The sequence below is a fragment of the Ovis canadensis genome, chromosome 15 (assembly GCF_042477335.2).
Source record: "Ovis canadensis isolate MfBH-ARS-UI-01 breed Bighorn chromosome 15, ARS-UI_OviCan_v2, whole genome shotgun sequence".
Classification (NCBI taxonomy): Eukaryota; Metazoa; Chordata; class Mammalia; order Artiodactyla; family Bovidae; genus Ovis; species Ovis canadensis.
In genome coordinates, this window is record NC_091259.1 from 87,574,238 (window position 1) to 87,589,981 (window position 15,744).

At 39.8% G+C, this 15,744-nt stretch overlaps 1 pseudogene; it reads right to left on the minus strand.

Moving 5' to 3' along the window:
* Positions 1-2,892: 2,892 nt before the first annotated feature.
* LOC138420237 (olfactory receptor 5G25-like) lies at positions 2,893-3,916 on the minus strand (annotated as a pseudogene).
* Positions 3,917-15,744: the final 11,828 nt, after the last annotated feature.

The following is a 15,744-nucleotide window of genomic DNA, read 5'->3' on the forward strand; positions in this document are numbered from 1 at the left end:
ATCCAGCCATCTCATCCTCTGTGGTCCCCTTCTTCTCCTGCCCCCAATCCCTCCCAGCATCAGAGTCTTTTCCAATGAGTCAACTCTTCGCATGAAGTGGCCAAAGTACTGGAGTTTCAGCTTTAGCATCATTCCTTTCAAAGAACACCCAGGACTGATCTCCTTCAGAATGGACTGGTTGGATCTCCTTGCAGTCCAAGGGACTCTCAAGAGTCTTCTCCAACACCACAGTGCAAAAGCATCAATTCTTTGGTGCTCAGCTTTCCTCACAATCCAACCTTCATATCCATACATGACCACAGGAAAAACCATAGCCTTGACAAGACCTTTGTTGGCAAAGTAATGTCTCTGCTTTTGAATATGCTGTCTAGGTTGGTCATAACTTTCCTTCCAGGGAGTAAGCATCTTTTAATTTCATGGCTGCAATCACCATCTGCAGTGATTATGGAGCCCCTCAAAATAAAGTCTGGCACTGTTTCCACTGTTTCCCCATCTATTTCCCATGAAGTGATGGGACCAGATGCCATGATCTTCGTTTTCTGAATCTTGAGCTTTAAGCCAACTTTTTCACTCTCCTCTTTCACTTTCATCAAGAGGCTTTTTAGTTCCTCTTCACTTTCTGCCATATGGGTGGTGTCATCTGCATATCTGAGGTTATTGATACTGTGCTTCTTCCAGCCCAGTGTTTCTCATGATGTACTGTGCATATAAGTTAAATAAGCAGGTTGACAATATACAGCCTTGACATACTCCTTTTCCTATTTAGAACCAGTCTGTTGTTCTATGTCCAGTTCTAACATATACTGCAGTGTAATTAACCAACATAGTCACGAGAACTGGCTGAAAGCATAACAAAAAATACATAAAACAAAAATTCTTGGATATTACTTTTTATCCTTCAAAGTTACTGAACTAAAATTAAATGCATTTTTTGTTGTTCTTTATTTTTTAATTGAAATTTAAATAGTTTTTTAAAATATAAATTTATTTATTTTAATTGGAGGTTAATTACTTTACAATATTGTATTGGTTTTGCCATACATCAACATGAATTCGCCACAGGTATACACGTGTTCCCCTCCTGAATCCCCCGCCCTCCTCCCTCCCCATCTCATCCCATCCCATCCCTCTGGTACATCTCAGTGTACCAGCTCCAAGCATCCAGTATCATGTATAGAATCTGGACTGGCGATTCACTTCATATATGATATTATACATGTTTCAATGCCATTCTCCCAAATCATCCCACCTCGCCCTCATAAATACATATTAAAGAAAGTCTTTAAGGATGACAAAGTGTAGATCTCAGTAAGTCTTATACTAGTACAAAACATCATTTATTCCCCCATTTTTTGATTTGTTGCCATGTTCCAGAAAATAGAACACAAAAATATGGCTGAAGGAATATTGTAACTGGAGAAAATAAAACCATGAGACCAAATTATGGAGTCACATGTAATGCATTGACTCTTCATGGCTGTTGGTGCATTATCTGTAAATATAGAACTAATATCCTGCCTATGTCACAAAGATCAATACATTATAACAATAATAGCTAATACTTTATTAAAGAACATGGAGGCATTCTGTACTTCATATGCACCAAGCATATCATTACAGCAGCAAAATCCCAATAAGTTATTGCTATGACTAAAGAGTACAGAGGATATAAAAGGCCTTGGGAATAAACCTACGCCAAACATGAAGGTAATATTAGAGATAATTTCAGGTTTCCTGATATATAATTAACGTATTTTATTAGCCCAAGGTATACAGCATAATGATTCAATATTTGTGTATATTGCCAAATGATTGCCCCGTTTAGCTTATCATCACCTAACAGAGTTCTGAATTTTATTTCTCATCATGAGAATGATTAAAATTTCCTTTCTCAGCAACTTACAAATATAAAATACAGTATTGTTAGCTATAGAAACTATGCTATATTTTACAGCCCCAGAACATATTTATCTTATAATTGAAACCTTTAAACTTTGACCTTAATACATTTTTTTTAATTTTTTTTTATTTTAAAATCTTTAATTCTTACATTCGTTCCCAAACATGACCCCCCCTCCCACCTCCCTCCCCACAACATCTCTCTGGGTCATCCCCATGCAACAGCCCCAAGCATGCTGTACCCTGCGTCAGACATAGACTGGTGATTCAATTCTTACATGATAGTATACATGTTAGAATGCCATTCTCCCAAATCATCCCACCCTCTCCCTCTCCCTCTGAGTCCAAAAGTCCGTTATACACATCTGTGTCTTTTTTCCTGTCTTGCATACAGGGTTGTCATTGCCATCTTCCTAAATTCCATATATATGTGTTAGTACACTGTATTGGTGTTTTTCTTTCTGGCTTACTTCACTCTGTATAACAGTCTATGTTTAAAGAGTCAAGGTCAAGATTACAGACAACGAGAGATCTCAACACACTGTAAGAAAAACGAAAGTACTGCTAAGTCACTGCTATGATTACATTTACTCAGGACTTAACAAAGAACTTCTGATGTCCTAGTCATAAAATTTTTTATATGAATAAGAATATTTTTAAGTCTTAGGATTCAATGATATGCTCTTTTGAGTTTAAAGTTCTAAAATCCATCCCTACTGAATCAGAAATGAGAAAAACAAAGTGAGAAAATTATAACCCAAGACATTGTATGACTTGTCAATGACCCAAAATCTTAACATAAAATAAAGATCCAGTACTCTTGCCTGGAAAATCTCATGGATGGAGGAGCCTGGTAGGCTGCAGTCCATGGGGTTGCTAGGAGTCAGACAGGACTGAGCAACTTCACTTTCGCTTCTCACTTTCATGCACTGGAGAAGGAAATGGCAACCCACTCTAGTGTTCTTGCCTGGAGAATCCCACGACTGAAGCGACTTAGCAGCAGAAGCAGCATACCCAGCCCATGTGGTTATGTCTTGCATACTGATTACTCTCGATCTGTAGTATAAATGGTGTTCCAGTTAATTTACCCATAAGAAACTTCTTCCTTTCATATGTCCTTCTGAATGATTCTTTTACTTCCCTGTTATTCAGGCTGTAGATAAATGGGTTCAACATGGGGATCAGGGCTGTGTAGAACACAAAAACCACTTTATTAATATCCAAGGAGAAACTGGAGCTTGGACGTACATAGATGAAGAAGAGTACCCCATAAAGGTTGGAGACAGCAGTCAGGTGTGAAGAGTAGGTGGAGAAGGCCTTCCACCTCCTGTCAGCAGACGGATCCTCAGGACAGTGACAACAACTAAACGTAGGAGGCCAAGGTGATCCGGCCACTGAGTACTCCTGGAGCTCCAGCCAAGAGAAAAGTGAAACTTCATGGACCCGTGTGTCTGCACATGCCAGGGAGAGACAGGAAGAAGGTCACAGAAGAAGGGACTGATGATTTTTGGACCACAGTAAGGCAGGCAAAAGGTGAAAGTTGTGTGGATCATGGTGCTTATAAGGCCCTCGATAAAAGGAGCTTCCACCAGCTGCCCACAGACTCACTGAGATATAATGAGTGTGTAAAATAGGGGTTTACAGATGGCCATATGCCAGTCATATGCCACGGAAGTCAGGAGGAAATACTCAATCACTACACACTGACCAAAAATAAACAGATCTGGGCAGCACAATCAAAGAAAGAGATGACTTTTTTCTCTACAAAGATGTCAGTTAACATCTTGGGACCAATGACAGAAGAGGAATAGACATCCACAAAGGACAAGGGGCTGAGAAAAAAGTTCACAGGGCTGTGCAGTCGAGAATCCATCCAAATGAGAGTGATCATCCCGAAGTTTCCCAGAAAAGTGGCCACATAGACCAAGAGAAACATCACAAAAAGAACAACCTGGAGCTGGAGGCGATTTGTCGAGCCCACGGAAACAAACTCAGTCACCAGAGTTTCATTTTCCATAATCCATTTCTCTGATCTAATCTGTAATGAGAATGAGAGAGATCTTTCTTTGGAGTCCGTTCATAATTGGGTTTCCTCATTTTAAAAATGAATGAATCTTTTATCTTTTTTACATTTACAGGGTAGATCGACAGACAACACTCCTGACTTCTGCCTCTGAGTGGTCATCATCCACTTATTGTTTGCATGATATTAAGTCACTAAACCTCAGTTTCTTCTTGATTAAAACAGATTTTTAGGTGTAGAAGTAGCTTTTGGAGATTCTCTAAAGCAATTCCTCTAACTGTGCCAGATAACATTTCTAAAAATCCCTGCCTTTGAACCAAGGATATTTTAAGACATGTTTCACAGATAAGGTATCATGTGCATTTAATGAATTCAGGCTGATAGTTCTCACTCTCACCCTAGATAAAGGCTGTAAGAAATATAACTTGCTTGCTAACTGCTTCAGATTCTGGGGGGAAAAAAGTCAGTGTGTTGTCTAAAAGATAACTTCTGAAGTCTAAGAAGGAATGCAAGCTCAGACAAATGAAGTTGGCTTTCGAACAGAGTTCAAAGTCCTTAGCAGTATCTACTCTGTGATGCCTTCTCCAAAACCCCTATATCCCTCATATTATTAACGCACATGCCGATTACTTTATCAAACTCCATTCTTTTTTCAGCCCATTAGAGAGACGAGTTCTTAAACATTCAATAGGTGCTGTAATCAACTGTGACATCAGAATCTGGGAGAGAAGAATGATATCTTAAGCAAGAAAACGACACACCTGGGCATTTATCCCCCTAAAAACCTATGTTGACAGAAAAACCTGGACAACTGTATTCATAGAAGCAGTATTCATGATGATCAAACACTTGAAATAACAAAAATAATTGAGCAAACTGTGGTATATCCATACCACAGAATACTATTCAGTAATAAAGAGGAGCAAAGAATGGCACAGGCAACAATCTGGCTGAGTGTCAAGAGCGGAGCTGATAAAAAGGAAAACAATCTGAAAAGGTCACGCACTCTATGAGTCCATTTATACAACACACTCAGATGGCAGAATTTTAGAGATGGAGAAGAGGTTGCCTGGGATTAAGAATGTTGGGAAGGAGGATGGTGGTGTTACTATAAAAGGATAACACACAGGAGATCTTTGTGAGGATGGAATAGTTTTGTATCCTGATTGTGCTGGTGATTAAACAAATCTACATGAGTGCCAAAACAATACGAAACTATACACATAACATAGCGATGTTAACTTCCTGGGTTTTTGTATTGCACTATAGTAGTAAACTGGGGTAAAACTGACAGAATGGTACATGAGACCTCTCTGTACTATCTTTGAAGCTTCCTGTGAATATTTATTTCAAAATAAAAAGGTTTTAGAAAACAATGAATAGAAAGTTAGAGGAAGGGGAAGTGAGTATAGCACTATAGAAAAAGAAAAACTTAAGAAGGGAGATACACATTTTGGACACGGAAATAATCACGGTGATTCCAGCCGCACAATCACCCAGAAATATTGAGTGTGTGCAGGAGGTGTGTTGACAGAAAATGAATGCCAGCGTTCCCTGGTAAATCGCCTTGAAAAGGATTTTACTTAACAGGAAATTAATAAAATAAAGACAACAGACCTCCTGTGGTCTCAGAGGCAATGGAGCTCAGAAAAGACAAGACCTGGAGGGGTGGAATTTCACATTAGTCAAAAATATCATACCTAAGTAGTGAAATGTTTCTTTGTAAACACAGAAATCATTTCAGGTCATTTATACTTATGTTCACTTTCACTCAAAGATGGAAACAGAGCATTTTAAGTGTCAAAATAAAGGTGATTAAAAAAAAATCTGTGACGATGTAACTAGAATATGCTCATCTGTGATCTCAACCAACCCAAAGCATTATGTGAAAACAACAGTTTCTGACTGGAAAAACACATATCACTTTATTTTTCCCAGCCTTGCCCAAACAAAATATTCCAGTTCAGAAAACTCATGATCTTTGGACATGAGTAGCATAAGATTTAAGTTAGCTGATTCAGAGGTTTGTTTTCTACATATAATATTCCAGTATATGTAATGTGAAGAAATTAAGACCAAGAGAAACCAACCGAGGTCTCATCATTTTAACATTCTATGAGCCCATATGTCTTAAAGCACATTCAGCATCTCTATGCCAAATACAAAATTCAAACAAAATGTACATTCAAGTTAGGTCATTTAAACCAAAAGACAAAGATGAAACATTCTATTTCTACCAAATTATCCCTCATAATAAGCTTAAAGATAATGCTTTCCTAAGCTTCTAAACTCACCTTCCACATCTGGCTTCCTGATGGCAATTTGGGAAATTTCCTAAAAAGGAAAAGAAAAAATGCCCTACTGTGACAACCTAGAGGGCAGGGATGGGGTGGGAGGTGGGAGGAAGGTTCAAAAGGGAGGGGACATATGTATACCTATGACTCATGTTGATGTATGACAGAAACCAACAGAACATTGTAAAGCAATTATCTTTCAATTAAAAATGAATAAATTAAAAACAGACATGACCAAAACTAATTCGTTATGTCAAAATTAATTATGAAATTAACATTCCCTCATATGAATTACTCTACAAACGTAGACATGCCATTTTTCTCTTGGCTTCTTCATGTTGACTAGGAGGATAGATAATATTCTGATACCATCTTGAAACTTGGATCTTCTTAATAGTACTTTAGTGAATTCATTGACTCAACTCTGCACAACCCTCACCAGAGGATTTTCTAAAGAGCTGTTGTGTAAATTACCAATAACTCCTACAAGGACATGGAAGCTCAGGAGATCAGGCTTATAGAGAAGAAATTAAAGTTATTTTATGAGAAAATAATTTTGGGACTTTGAATCAATGTACTTGCACCAATTAAAACTACACCTCCATTTGTAACCATCTGCCTCTGAAATTCCAACTCTGAACCTTCAACTACAACATAATTACCACCAGTCCTTGACACAGTGCAGTTTGAGAATGTAAGATAAAGTCCTGCTTCAGAGAGGTTACAATCAGAAGAGGAGTCTGAGTCCACAGCAGCACTAAGGACCCCAAAACTGCTTCACAAGCTAAACTACAAGGGTGGGATCATTGTAACAGAAGTTTTGGAAATAGTCTCTTGGACATAAGCAATCTCAAAAGGTGATTAAGATATTCAGTTCAGTTTAGTTCAGGCATTCAGTCATCTCTGAATCTTTGTGACCCCATGAATCACAGCATGCCAACTCCTGGAGTTCACTCAAACTCATGTCCATCAAGTCGGTGATGCCATCCAGCCATCTCATCCTCTGTCGTCCCCTTCTCCTCCTGCCCCCAATCCCTCTCAGCATCAGGGTCTTTTCCAATGAGTCAATTCTTCACATCAGGTGGCCAAACTATTGGAGTTTCAGCTTTATTTTTTTAATATAAATTTATTTATTTTAATTTGAGGTTAATTACTTCACAATACTGTATTGATTCTGCCATACATCAACACTGAAACATGTATAATATCATCTATGGAGTTTCAGCTTTAGCATCAGTCCTTCCAATGAACACTCAGGACTGATATCCTTTAGGATGGACCGGTTGGATCTTCTTGCAGTCCAAGGGACGCTCAGGAGTCTTCTTCAACACCACAGTTCAAAAGCATCAATTCTTCGGTGCTCAGCTTTCTTCACAGTCTAACTCTCACATCCATACATGACCACTGGAAAAACCATAGCCTTGACTAGACGGACGTTTGTTGGCAAAGTAATGTCTCCGCTTTTCAATATGCTATCTAGGTTGACCATAACTTTCCTTCCAAGGAGTAAGCGTCTTTTAATTTCATGGCTGGAGTCACGATCTGCAGTGATTTTGGAGCCCCCCAAAAACAAGGTCTGACACTGTTTCCACTGTTTCCTCATCTATTTCCCATGAAGTGATAGGACCAGATGCCATGTTCCTTGTTTTCTGAATGCTGAGCTTTAAGCCAACTTTTCCACTCTCCTCTTTCACTTTCATCAAGAGGCTTTTTAGTTCCTCTTCACTTTCACCCATAAGGGTGGTATCATCTGCATATCTGAGGTTATTGATATTTCTTCTGGCAATCTTGATTCCAGCTTGTGCTTCTTTCAGCCCAGTGTTTCTCATGATGTACTCTGCATATAAGTTAAATAAGCAGGGTGACAATACACAGCCTTGACGTACTCCTTTTCCTATTTGGAACCAGTCTGTTGTTCCATGTCCAGTTCTAACTGTTGCTTTCTGACCTGCATATAGGTTTCTCACCATCATGATTATTTGTTGTGGCGGCCAAAAGGAGCTACTCCACGTCCGAGGACGGGGGTGGCGGACGAGAGGAACCACCCCACGTCCAAGGAGCTGCGGCTGCACGGGTGCAGGAGGGCCGAGAGGAGCTACTCCACGTTCAAAGTCAGGAGGGGTGACTCGCCCAAGGTAAGGACCAGTAGCTGTGCTTTGCTGACGCAGCCATGAAGAGATACCCCACATCCAAGGTAAGAGAAACCCAAGTAAGATGGTAGGTATTGTGAGTGGGCATCAGAAGGCAGACACATTGAGACCATAATCACAGACAACTAGCCAATCTGATCACACAGACCACAGCCTTGTCTAACTCAATGAAACTAAGCCATGCCCGAGGGGCAACCCAAGACGGGCGGGTCATGGTGGAGAGGTCTGACAGAATGTGGTCCACTGGACAAGGGAATGGCAAACCACTTCAGTATTCTTGCCTTGAGAACCCCATGAACAGTATGATTAAGGTATAGGTAAGTAAAAATAAGGTGGACTGATGGTATCTAAGCAGCAGAGGAGTGCTAAAATTTGGACAACATCTTTGAAAGACAAAATCAGTACACACTGTATATATGGAAATTTCAAAAATAAAAATAGGATTGGACTCAAACTTCAAAGCATTTTAACATTTAGAGTAAAAATTCTTACTCTAAGCAATGAAGAATCTTTCAAGGTATTACAGAAAACAGATAATATCTATTTGCATAGGCGTTGCCCCAGGACATTCATCCTGTCATTAGAGATGCATACTAGGCATCCTTCAAGAGGATGCACTGGTCACAGCAAACACCCTCTTCCAACAACAAAAGAGGAGACCCTACACACGGACATCACCAGATGCTCAATACCAAAATCAGACTGATTATATTCTTTGCAGCCAAAGATGGAGACGTTCTATACAGTCAGCAAAAAACAAGACCGGAAGCTGACTCTGGCTCAGATCATGAACTCATTATTGTCAAATCCAGACTTAAATTGAAGAAAGTAGAGAAAACCACTAGACCATTCAGGTATGACCTAAATCAAATCCCTTATGAGTATACAGTGGAAGTGAGAAATAGATTTAAAGGATTATATCCGATAGACAGAGTGCCTGAAGAACTGTGGATGGAACTTCATGGCTTTGTATAGGAGGCAGGGATCAAGAACATCCTCAAGAAAAAGAAATGCAAAAAGGCAAGATGGTTGTCTGAGGAGGCCTTACAAACAGCTATGAAAAGAGAAAGTGAAAGTGAAGTCACTAAGTCATGTCCAACTCTTTGTGACCCCATGGACTGTAGCCTACCAGGCTCCTCTGTCCATGGGATTTTCCAGGCAATAGTACTGGAGTAGATTGCCGTTTCCTTCTCCAGGGGATCTTCCAAATCCAGGGATTGAACCCGGGTCTCCCGCACTGTAGACAGATGCTTTACCGTCTGAGCCACCACTGTGAAAAGAGAAGCGAAAGGCAAAGGAGAAAAGGAAAGATACACCCATTTGAATGCAGAGTTCCAAAGAATTGAAAAGAGAAATAAGAAAGCTTTCTTCAGTGATCAGTGCAAATAAATAGAGGAAAACAACAAAATGGGAAGACTAGAGATCCTTCATGGAGAAGGCAATGGCAACCCACTCCAGTACTCTTGCCTGGCAAATCTCATGGACAGGAGCGCCTGGTAGGCTGCAATCCATGGGGTCACTAGGAGTCAGACAGGATTGAGCGACTTCACTTTCACTTTTCACTTCCCTGCATTGGAGAAGGAAATGGCAACCCACTCCAGTGTTCTTGCCTGGAGAATCCCAGGAACTGGGGAGCCTGGTAGGCTGCCATCTATGTGGTCGCACAGAGTCGGACACGACTGAAGCGACTTAGCAGCAGCAGCAGCAGCAGAGATCTCTTCAAGAAAATTAAATATACCAAAGGAACATTTCATGCAAAGATGGGCACAATAGAGGACCGAAATGGTATGGACCTAACAGAAGCAGAAGATATTAAGAAGGGGTGGCAAGAATACACAGAAGAGCTGTACAAAAAAAAAATCTTCATGACTCAGATAATCATGATGGTGTGATCACTCACTTAGAGCAAGACATCCTGGAATGTGAAGTTAAGTGGGCCTTAGGAAGCATCACTGTGAACAAAGCTAGTGGCAGTGATGGATTTCTAGTTGAGCTATTTCAAATCCTAAAAGATGATGCTGTGAAAGTGCTACACTCAATATGCCAGCAAATGTGGAAAACTCAGCAGTGGCCACAGGAGTCAAAAAGGTCAGTTTTCATTCCAACCCCAAAGAATGCTCAAACTACTGCACAATTGCACTCATCTCACATGCTAATAAAGTAATGCTCAAGATTCTCCAAGCCAGGCTTCAACAATACGTGAACTGCGAACTTCCAGATGCTCAAGCTGGATTTAGAAAAGGCAGGGGGATGAGAGATCAAATTGCCAACATTTCTTGGCTCATCGAAAAAGCATAGAATTCCAGAAAAACATCTACTTCAGCTTTGTTGACTATGCCAAAGCCTTTGACTTTGTGGATCACAACAAACTGTGGAAAATTCTTAAAGAGATGGGAATACCGGACCGCCTGACCTGCCTTCTGAGAAACTGGTATGCATGTCAGGAAGCAACAGTTAGAACTGGACATGGAACAACAGACTGGTTCCAAATCAGGAAAGAGTCTATCAAGGCTATAAATTCTTACCCTGTTTATTTAATTTATATGCAAAGTAAATCATGAGAAATGCTGGGCTGGATGAAGCACAGCTGGAATCAAGATTGCTGGGAGAAATATCAATAACTTAAGAAATGCAAATGACACCACCCTTATGGCAGAAAGTGAAGAACTAAAGAGCCTCTCGGTGAAAGTAAAAGAAGAGAGTGAAAAAGTTGGCTTGAAACTCAACATTCAGAAAACTAAGATCATGGCATCTTGTCCCATCACTTCATGGGAAATAGATGGGGAAACAATAGAAACAATGATAGACTTTCTTTTTGAGGTCTCCAAAATCACTGCAGATGGTGACTGCAGCCATGAAATTAAAAGATGATTGCTCCTTGGGAGAAAAGTCTTGACCAACCTAGACAACATATTAAAAAGCAGAGACATTACTTTGCCAACAAAGGTCCATCTAGTCAAAGCTATGGTTTTTCCAGCAGTCATGTATGGATGTGAGAGTTGGACTATAAAGAAAGCTGAGCACCGAAGAATGTATGCTTTTGAACTGTGGTGTTGGAGAAGACATTTGAGTCCTTTGGACAGCAAGGAGATCCAACCAGCCCATCCTAAAGGAAATCAGTCCTGAGTGTTCATTGGAAGCACTGATGCTGAAGCTGAAACTCCAATACGTTGGCCACCTGATGTGAAGAGCTGACTGATTGGGAAAGACCCTGATGCTTGGAAAGATTGAGGGCAGGAGGAGAAGGAGATGACAGAGGATGAGATGGTTGGATGGCATCACCGACGTAATGGACACGAGTTTGAGTAAACCCCAGGAGTTGGTGATGGACAGGGAGGCCTGGCGTGCTACAGTCTTTGGGGTTGCAAAGAGCTGGATAAAACTGAGTGACTGAACTGAACTAGGCATCCTTCAAAGAGATTAAGGTAATTAACTCATCTATAATCTCATAAGAGCCCAATGAAGTCGATTACTACAAAGTCCAAGATTCTCCTTACTGCCACCAGTACCCTCAGATACTTTCCACTCTGGCAACAAGTAAAGCAAGATGCTCGCTCACAAACTTACTCTCTCTTCCTTCTGTTTACAGTGTATCTCTAACGTATATCTGCACAGTTTTCTCCTTCACTTCATTCAGGTGTCTGCTATAGTATCCCCTCATCATGGACCCCACTCAGTGGAAATAAAATGACAGGAAAAAAAAAAATAAACCTCCCCTATAAGAAAATGCTAGATAGTTAAACATTAAGGAAGGAAATAGAGTTAATGTTTTCATCTATTTGAGGAGGATTCAACTTCGATGTAATACATTTCCTCTAAAATCAAGGGCAGTCTCCAAAATTTCTCATACAAGATCTCATGAGAAAGAAACGTACGGAAAGGGAAGGGAGAGGAGCAGGAAGGAGCAAAGGAAAGGGAGTACAGGAAATGGAGAAAAGAATAAAATGTTACTTGGGGAGGGCTATGGCCATGCTGGTATTTTGAAAAGGAAAAGAAAATATTCTTGTTTTCAAAATTCTCATGTAACAACAGAGTAAGCCATTTATAACAACCTTAGTCCCTTATGGCTCAGCTGGTAAAGAATCTACCTGAAATGCGGGAGACCTGAGTTCAATCCCTGGGTTGGGAAGATCCCCTGGAGAAGGGAAAGGCTTCCCAGTTCAGTGTTCAGGCCTGGAGAATTCCATGGACTGTATAGTCCATGAGGACACAACTGAGCGACCTTCATTTTCATAGCTAAAGGAGTAGAATAAAGAACTGTCAGGAGTATATGTAGTGAAAGTGAAGTCGCTCAGTCCTGTCAGACTCTTTGCAACCCCATGGACTGTAGCCTGCCAGGCTCCTCCACCTGTGGGATTTTCCAGGCAAGAATACGGGAGTCAGTTGCTGTTTCCTTCTGCAAGGGATATTCTTGACCCAGGGATCGAACCTGCGTCTCCTACGTTGCACGCAGACTCTTTACCGTCTGAGCCACCAGGGAAGCTAGACTGGAAGCTAAAAAGCAAACGGAGAGACTAAAAATCAATAATCCTAGACGGTGAGTGAACATTCCAATGACGAGTGATGTGAATCTTAAATCAGCTTGTGGTGAAAAGACATCAATGAGCAGAATGATAAAAGAAACTGATCCAGGGAGAACCGGAATAGAAGTATTTCTCTAAACCAACTCTCTTTCTAGTTGGTTAAGAAGAGATTATAATTATGACTTAAAGTAACTGTTGGAGAAGGTGATGGCACCCCACTCCAGTATTCTTGCCTGGAAAATCTCATGGGCAGAGGAGCCTGGTGGGCTGCAGTCCTTGGGGACGCGAAGAGTCGGACACGACTGAGTGACTTCACTTTCACTTTTCACTTTCATGCATTGGAGAAGGAAATGGCAAGCCACTCCAGTGTTCTTGCCTGGAGAATCCCAGGAACTGGGGAGCCTGGTGCGCTGCCGTCTATGGGGTCGCATGGAGTCGGACACGACTGAAGCGACTTAGCAGCAGCAGCAACAGCAGTGTGTATAGGACAATTCCAAATTCCCAAGTTATTCCTTCCCCCACCCAGCTTTCCCCTTTGGAAACCATAAGTTTGTTTTCTAAAACTGTGAGCATGTTTTTGTTTTGTAATTAAGTTCATTTGTATCATTTTTTTTACATTGTGCATATAAGTGATATCCTATGGTATTTGTCTTTCCTTTTTGACTGACTACACTTACTATGATAATGTCCAGGGTTAGTAAAATGATGTTGGAAATTTTTACAAGACTGACAATTAGTGATGGTAGTTCCATATCTGGATAAATTTAAGATAATATTTTGTATACCATTCAAATTTCATATTTGCATTGTCACGTGTTCAACACTTGTTGACTCACTTTCCATTGCTCAGCTTTTACCAAGGTCCATGAAACCTTTATTAATGAACTCTGGTGAACTTTCCCTTATACCGTTTGATTTTCTGGGGAAGATTAAAATGTTTTCCCACATATAAGAATTTTTCCATGATGTGTTTATTTTGCAACTGGAACTTTTTGAATCCCACAGTTCATTGTATTTGACTGTTTCAATCTCTTGTTAATAAAAAATATGCTTGCAAAACACACACCCACAAAAAAAAAAGAATGCATAAATGTTCTTCTGGATTATGTTACATATATATAAAATATTTTGTATTCTCTATTATTTTCCAAAGAAGAAGACTGAAGAAAAAACAATATAAACAGTAGTTTCAATATATACAACTGCCAGACCTAGGGATTAAAAAGAGTCTATTTCTCAGTCCAGTATTCTCTTTACCACACATAATCAAATCAACATCTTTGATGCAGCACAATTAGAATTCTATTTTATCCACCTTTAAAAATAGTTTTCCTTTCAAACTTCCTACTGAATGAATTCTTCACTCTTTGTTCCTCAAGCTGTAGATAAGAGGGTTCGACATGGGAGTTAATACCGTGTAAAAGAGGGAAAGCAGTGACATTACTTTGTCAACAAAGGTCTGTCTTGTCAAGGCTGTTCTTTCCAGTGGTCATGTATGGATATGAGAGTTGGGCTATAAAGAAAGGTGAGCACCAAAGAATTGATGCTGTTGAACTGTGGCATTGGAGAAGACTCTTGAGAGTCCCTTGGACTGCAAGGAGATCCAACCAGTCCATCCTAAAGGAGATCACCATTCCTTCTTTAGAAGGAATGATGCTAAAGCTGAAGCTCCAATACTTTGGCCACCTCATGCGAAGAGTTGACTCATTGGAAAAGACTCTGATGCTGGGAGGGATTGGGAGCAGGAGGAGAAGGGGACGACAGAAGATGAGATGGCTGGATGGCATCACTGACTCAATGGACATGAGTCTGAGTGAACTCTGGGAGTTAGTGATGGACAGGGAGGCCTGGCATGCTGCGATTCATGGGGTCTCAAAGAGTCAGACATGACTGAGCAACTGAACTGAACTGAACTGAAAGCAAGATCATCAATACCAAAGCTCCTAAGAAAAACCTACTTCAAATATGAAAACACTAACAGGTCATTAAAAGAATATACTATACCAAACATTTAGAGATGAGTTAACACTTATCCTTCTGAAACTATTCCAAAAAAATTGCAAAAGAAGGTCACTTCCAAACTTATTCTATGAGGCCGCATCACCTTGACACCAAAACTAGACAAATATGTCACACACAAAAAAGAAAATTAGAGGCCAATATCACTGATGAACATAGATGCAAAATTTCTTAATAAAATACTGGCAAATGGAATCCAACAATACAGTAAAGAGATCATACATCATGATCAAGTGGGATTTACCCCAGGGATGTGAGAATGGTTCAATATCCATAAATCAATCAATGTGATATACCATATTAACAAATTGAAGAATAAAACCTATATGATCATTTCAATTGATGCAGAAAAAGCTTTTGATAAAATTCAACATCCATTTACAATAAAAACTTTCCAGAATGCAGGCATATAGGGGATATACCTCAACATAATATGATAAACTCACAGCAAACATTATATTCAATGGTGAAAGGCTGTATTTGTAATGAAACAGTACATTAAAAATATCATACATCATGGTCAAGTGGGATTTATTCCAGGTAGGCAAGGATCGTTTAACATCCACAAATCAATCAATGTGACACCCCACATCAACAAATTGAAGAATAAAACTTATGAGTAATGAAATAAAGAAAATGTTTCTTTAATAAAATTCAGCATCTTTTTATGATTAAAAACTCTCAACAAAGTGGATACAGAAGGAACATACCACAACATAACAAAGACCCTTTATGAAAACCCCACAGTTAACATTATGAATGATGAAGATTTCCTCTAAGACCACTAACAAGTCAAGAATGCCCATCTCATATCTTTTATTGAATAAAATCTTGGA